The sequence below is a fragment of the Electrophorus electricus genome, chromosome 6 (assembly GCF_041902795.1).
Source record: "Electrophorus electricus isolate QZ-2024a chromosome 6, ASM4190279v1, whole genome shotgun sequence".
NCBI lineage: Eukaryota > Metazoa > Chordata > Actinopteri > Gymnotiformes > Gymnotidae > Electrophorus > Electrophorus electricus.
In genome coordinates this window covers 12,032,501-12,040,465 of record NC_137502.1, presented here as the reverse complement: position 1 = coordinate 12,040,465, position 7,965 = coordinate 12,032,501, and positions in this window count along the sequence as shown.

Below are 7,965 nucleotides of genomic sequence, written 5' to 3'. Positions count from 1 at the left end.
GGCAGTACATCACACTACAGACTATAAAGTAACCCCCCTGCCATGATGTATCTCTTCAATTACTGCATTACATTATGTCAATTACTGTATATCTTCAGTTATTGTTAAAGCAATTTAAATACCCACAGACCAAATGCTGATTTTTTTCTCTTAACGAGATCAGGTGTGGTGAGGTGAGCCTAACCGTATGTCGGCATGCTTCGCTCATGTAAAACGCATCCATAAGCCGCTGGTCGTCTGCTCATGCAGCGTCCTGTACTGTAAGATACCTTAGTGTCCTTCTTTCATCCCTGTCTTTATTTTGCCTTCCTACCCATTTTCCGTCTTACTTGTAATGCGGAAGAACCCAAACCCCCATGTGGCATTACTGAACCAGTGCTGTTTAATTTGGCCAGAGCTTCACATAAAAATAAAAACCTGTCTATTCTCTGTGCCATGCGGCAGAGTGAGAAGTGATAATGGCATCATTCTGGCAGTCCCCTATCACTATATCATGGCAGTAACCAGAGACTGCATTCGATGTCATTTGCCTTGAAAACGTCCAGCACTACATCCTGTTCTAGCATGTGCATGGCCAGACTGTGGGTTAATGCTTATGAAACTGCGGTGGTGGGAAGGCCGAACGCAGAACGTTCAGCTGCGGCCAACACGTTGACTGGTCAGAGGCACCGCAAAAGAGCCACCTCCGTGCCCATTCCCCTCTGACCTGCCGAGTTTACTTAACCAGGGACAGAATGCTTATCGCTGGCCTGCTCTTTCCACTCCACTGAGCGCAATTACAAAACAGCGGCCATTAGAGCCTCTCACAGGATATAGCCTCAGCTCAAACTGATTTATATGAGGAATGCGGGAACACACACACACACACACACACACACACACACTGCACGTGCAAACACAAATTCATATGGGTGAGAAGGCATTTAGCATAATGGGAGCTTTGATTATTTTTCATTGTTAAAGTAGATCATTGCTAAAACTCTCCTCAGTGTGTTAGAATCTTATGGCAGCATCATGGTTTCAGTGCTTATCCAAATAAACGTGAGGGCTTCACTCTGCAGCTCACTATGCGCACTATTAGTATTAGATATCGAATCACACCAAGGTCGTTGTCGGCCTGTGCCTACTGATCTGGTTTCATGGGCACTCAACCAACGACCTGATAGAAATCCTAGTGCCCCTGTGTTTGTGCAGGCACCTCGGTTGCAAGCGGGTGGTTTTTGTGGATGGCCCGGGAGGTCCTGTGGACTACAGCTTCCCTTCAGAGCACAGATGGCTGATAAGAGGAGAGAAGCAGGCAGCAGTGAGATCAGACTGGACCACAGGCGTTGGGAACATAGCCATGCTTTCTGCTCTTTTTCTTTCCTCTCTCTCTCTCTCTCTCTCTCTCTCTCTCTCTCTCTCTCTCTCTCTGAGTCCCATTATTGTGAGCAGATGAATACAGAAATGCAGAAACATTCAGAAGTCAGCAGACAGATTGGTAATAGGGTGGGGAAACAGAGCCCTTATCTTACGAAGCTATTAGCGGAATTGACCTCTAATGACGCCTGGCTGCTGAGTTCCTTCTACAGTATCCTGCTAAGGACATTCCGCCATAAGAAAGGGGAGGGAGAAGAATGGGAAATAATTATGTATGTGCATTCCAAGCTCATGGTGACACAAAACCACTGAGTTCTGGAAAAAGTCTCTCTGGCAGTTAATGTGAAGCTGTAAATATAGGAGAGACATATCAAAGGAACCACAGCAACATTTTCCAGATTGTAGACTGTCTGGTGACAATTTAGAAAGGAGTAAGAAAGGCTGTGTTACCAACCTTTGCAATTACAGCACACTGTGTCAAATATAATGAGAAGATTAAATTATTCTAGATTTAAAACCTGGGGTTTCCCTCTGGAGAGGGAATGTGCTGCTGTTGTTGAATACTGACCCCAGTCTGGTCCATTGAATCTAAATGGGTGTCTTGGAGTTTTCCCACTCCATCGGCCTTGGCCCCTCTCCCTCTCCCAAGCTGAAATGGTTATCAGCCCATCAGACGGATGCCAGACCTCATAGGGGACAATCGGCTGAAAGCACCGGAGGGAGGACGCCAAAGCCCAGCAGTGGCTGCCAGTCACAGGCTAAACAGGACATGTTTGGTGCACACTTCTCACCCCCACTTCCTCTTTGTGACTGGTGGTGGGACTCTGTGCAATTGGCCATCAAGGAGGAAAGAGGGCAGACAAGTCCAATGGAATGAAAGTTCAAAATGGTAAAAGCTGAGGTTATGGTGCTAGCTAGTAAAAAATTATAGGCTTGAAAATATTTTCTTTTGGCTGGTTTGTACCTAGCCTACAGAGACACATAGTCTCTCTATCTCTCTCTGTCTCTCTCTCTCTCTCGCTCTCTCTCGCTCTCTCTCTCTCTCTCTCTCTCTCACACACACACACACACACACACACACACACACACACACACACACACACACACACCTTCAAAATGCCTTGTGATTTCACCACTTCTTTGCCTTTGATGTGACATAAGCTTTCAGAGAGTTTGTACAGGAGTTACTAAAACACAAATCAGGCTCACCAAGGGCATCCAATACTGAAGACATTCATACGTCCTACTGTAGTCAAATGGTGCATTTAGTTATGACATCATCCCAAATGGCCATTCTCTCAGGTGGTTATATAAGTGAATCACGATGCAAGCAGTATGTATATGATTCACAAGGCGAGTCTGCCTGTGTCTGCTGCCAAGGTATACAGAGAGATCAGAACCTGTACAGGGAGTGATCAAAGAGTGAGGCTGAGTCAGGGAGGGACAGGGAGGGACATCCTGGAAGTGGAAGGAAGAGACAATGCCCTACTAAGCTCAGACAGCCTCAGCCAACTGGTCTGGACTTTGGCAGGAAGAGCCTGGCACTTCAGTGAGTGCTGTTGTCTCCACTGCCAAACTGGGTTTGTGAAAAAGGTTGGGGAGGATCAGTATCAGAGGTGATCATGCATAGCAGCATAATGCGGAATTCCAGACCGGCTAGCCCACCAAAGGATGCAGGTGTGTGGTGTCCCCCCACCCTTGGCTCTCTCTCATTTGGTTCATGCATTATGCACACACACACACACACGCACGACAAAAGGATTTGCAATGTGGTGTATGTTGATGAGCAGTGGTCTTTTGATGAGGATAGACAGAGACAGCAATACTGTTGCAATATACCTACCGCCCTGTTGCCCTCACATCAGTCGTGATGAAGTGCTTTGAAAAGCTAGTCAGAGATGTAATGAAGACATCTTCACTGCCAGCCTCCATGGACCCACTGCAGTTTGCATACCGCCACAACCGCTCCACTGATGATGCAATTGCACATCTGCTCCACACCACACTGACCCACCTGGACGAAGGGAGAGGAAATTATGCTAAAATGCTGTTTGTCGACTACAGTTCAGCATTTAACACATCCCCTCCCTACTCACTACTAAGTTGGAGGATCTAGGACTGCATACATCCCTGTGTGACTGGATCTCCAACTTCCTAACAGACAGACCACAATCGGTACGGGTGGGCAACTGTGCCTCATCCACCCTCACCCTCAGCACTGGAGTTCCTCAGGGTTGTGTCCTAAGCCCCCTGCTCTACTCACTGTACACCTACGACTGCACAGCCACCTCCAGCTCCACCATCATTGTCAAGTTTGCTGACGACACCGTTGTCATGGGTCTGATCTCGGACAACGATGAGAGGGCCTACCTGGATTAAACACCTGGAAAACTGGCGCCAGGAAAATTATCTCCTCCTAAACGTCAGTAAGACAAAGGAGCTGATCGTGGATTGCAGCAAGAAGCAGGAGCGGCACTACCAACCTGTGAGGATCAGTGGAGCCACGGTGGAGAGAGTAGATAGTTTCAGGTACCTTGGTGTTCACATCTCGCAGGACCTGTCCTGGTCCCGCCATACCAACTCCCTGGCAAAGAAGCGTCTTTACCACCTCAGCGTCTTTACCACCTCAGACGCCTAAGAGACTTCAGACTGCCCTCCAAGGTACTGCGGAGCTTCTACACCTGCACTATCGAGAGCATCCTCACGGGGAACATTACAGTCTTGTTTGGGAATAGCACCAAGCAGGACAGACAAGCACTCCAAAGGGTAGTGCGTTCAGCAGAGCGCATTACTCACATGGAACTTCCTGACCTGCAGACCATCTACTACAAGCGGTGCCAGACCAAGCCCAGGAGGATTGTGAAGGACCCCACCCATCCCAACAATATGCTCTTCTCTCTGTTGAGGTCAGTGAGGCGCTTTCGCTCCCTGAAGACCAAGACAGAGAGACTGAAGAGGAGCTTCTTCCCACAGGCCATTCGGGCCCTGAATAAACTGTGGGGACCACCACCACCATGTAGCATAACTGTATATATATAGATATTCTATTACCACCATGTAACATAAAAACTGTAAATATGCCATTTTACAAAATGGATCTTTACATTCTGTACATTGTGTACATATATATACACACAACCATATACATTGTACATTGTGTATATAAACATAATATACATATTTTGTACATACATTGTTAATATATTTTTGTACATATATAGAATATATATTTCTCTATGCACCTGTTTTCTGTTTCCTCAGTTTGGACAGAGCACTCTCAACCATTTCACTGCGAGTTATACTGTGTATGACTATGTATGTGACAAATAAACCAAACTTGAAACTTGAACTTGAATATATCAGCTTTTGTGACTGCTATTAGACTTTTTCCGCCTCACATAGAAAACAGTGTAGCAGGAGAGTAAGATCTTTCTATCCACCTGGCCCACATTAAAACTTTCTCCATCCTTAATTGATTCTCTTCATATAATTCCAGAGTGGAAGGATATGTCTCCACTGGGCTTAGATGAAAGCCATTCTAATCAGGTTTTGAGGTAAAGTATTCAACACCTGGGACAAAACGTCTAGTCTGACTTTCCCACTCCCTCTAACAGCTTTTATTATCTCTTTCCTTATGGGTGTGCTTTCTCACTCTCTTTCTCGCTGTCTAACACACACACACAATGACACACAGATGCACACATACATACTGTCCATCTTACATTACAAGCAGCAACTTGTGTTGCTCTGCAGGTATTTCCTTAACATCCCCCAAAGGTCGGATCCACATACTCATCTTCTTTCATCCCTCTCTTCCTTCCTCTTTCCTTGCACCCTAGATAGTGTTCCTTAGTTTCCTCTGTCCCAAGACCCCCCCACCCCCGACCTCTGTCTCTCTCTTCCATTCTGTATTATTCATACACTGCAAATCAGCACAAAAGAAAGGCGTACAGCCAAAAATAATCCTATTGATCTTGGTGGGCACCTCAAAGAACCACATGCCCACATCGATACTTGGACATTGGAGACACGGCTGTTATTTCTGCTGTAATTGTGCATAATTATGGAGCTGAACGTCTGCACTCGCCTCATTTCCTCTGCGCTGGGTGCTGCCTGCAGTGGGTATCGGCACAGGGCATTGCCCTGCGTTCCAGCGTGGGCCTGGAGCTCGGAGATCCCATGCCCTGCAGGGCTTTAGCACTGCATGCTTTGACCCACGTGTTTTGACCCACTGAACACCAGGTGGATTTGAATGCAGAATGCTGAAGCCCTGTGTCATGCCACGGCTTCCGGCACTGCAATGGGAGAACACACCCAAAGGCAGACTGAAGCAGCTTTCTTCCATTTTCTTCCATTATGTTTAATAAAAAATGTTTCATAAAATGTTTAATAATTTAATATTCGCATTCTGTTTTGGAAAACTTGCATGTCTTGTTTGTAATGGGCCTTATGAGTCCAGCCCTCTTTAAGTTATGCGTGAAGTCATTGCTTTCTATTTGTCACTTGCAAATGACCACGAAACAGATGCATATACAAATATTACATGAAAGATGAAACATAAGTCTGCCCAAATATATATTATCATGGTATGTCAGCAATGCAAAGAGACATGAAACGAACTTTGTGTTTTTTGTAAATATGAGCATTAAACAGGATCACTGAACTATATCCAAAACACATTCCTGTGCTACCCTGCCATCATATCTCTCTCTCTCTCTCTCTCTCTCTCTCTCTCTCTCTCTATCTCTCTCTCACACACACAGACACACACACACCTACTCCTTAGATACTTGTGCCTTGAGTTGAGCTGTTTATCTAGTATAGCCAGCAGCAAGGTAAAATGAATATATTTCTGTCTGACTCCTTTTTTTCAGTTTGTGTGTGCATGTGTGCACACTTACTTAAACTCGTATGTTTCCAATTCCTGCCACTTAAGACTATGAGCGCTTCAACAACACCAAAGAGTCCAGCTGTGGAGATCTGGCAGAAACAAATAAATAATAGTATGCCCAGACGCTTGCCAATTGTGAACAAACTGTCGGGGTAAATAAACCCACGATAGAATGGGGAATACCTTTATTCTCCCTATGATATGTTTTCAGTGCAATTGTAGCTTAATGGTTCTTTCCTGGTCTGTGTTTACCTACGGTAGAATGAGACTGTGTAGACTAATGCACTGTTTATTTACTGCTAATTCACTCATGGTTTCAGATTGTGCAGACTGAGGAATGACCTGCAAGGGTTTGAAAATGCAAACATGTTGTATTTTTAATAGGGATCGTGCTGTTTTGCATGCAATCCAAACATCCCTGGATATGGGTATAAGGCTGCAGTCATGGTGGGACCCAAACAAAGCATAAAAATGCAGAATCAAACAAAGAAAGTCACTTCCATGTTTTGATCATTTTTGTAATGATTTTTAAAATGTATTTCAAAAAGTATGTGTCTGGACAATTTGGACTGTATAATGACCTTTTACAAAAAATGCCTAAGGAAAGAATATTGAAAATTTTCATATATGAGAAAACATATATGACTTAAAAAAATACATACACACTAGTGTATATGTGCACACTAGTGTTATAGGCAAATCTGCAGATATGCAGTATGCACATTACATATTTCTCGGTGTGAGAAAGAGAAACATAGGTTGTGAGAGGAGGGGGCGGGGCCTGCACAGGTAAAAAGAAGATCATTTGCAGTTCAGGTGGAATTAAGCCACTACGCCATTACTGACACTATGAATGAGATGTCTCCAATTCATACTGTAAGATGACACTCCTCTGGGATCCCCCATACAACCACCCCATCTAACCATGCACACCCAACCACACACACACACACACACACACACACACACACACACGTGCACACCCACCCACACACACACACACACACACACACACACACACACACACACGCGCACACCCTCCCACCCACACACACACACACGCGCACACCCACCCACACATACACGTGCACACCCACCCACACACACACACACACGTGCGCACACCTACCCACCCACACCCACCCACCCACACACACACACGCACATACACACACGCGCACACACCCACACACCCACACACACACACACACACACGCACACACACACGCGCACACACACATGTGCACACACACACACGCGCGCACACCCACGCACACACACACGCGCGCGCGCACACCCACCCACCCACACACACACACACACACACACATGCGCGCGCGCACACACACACACACGCGCACACACACACGCGCACACCCACCCACACACACACACACACCCACACACACACACATACACACACACACATGCACACACATGCATGCAATTATCTTCCCTATACTCATGCATTCCAAGAATAATCAAGAGTTCTAAACAGGTATGTTTTCTACTATCTAGGATCTCATATTTCTGGTGAACAGGCTGACCTTGTGATGACCAAGAAGGAGTCTATCCTGATGTCCCACAGGAAAAAAGATTTAATTTAACAATACTTCCACAATGTGCTAATGAATTTATGAATTAATTAATAAATTATGGCCAAAATAACCTTGTCTCAGCTTTTAAACATGACTAAATCATTAGTGCTTCTGTAG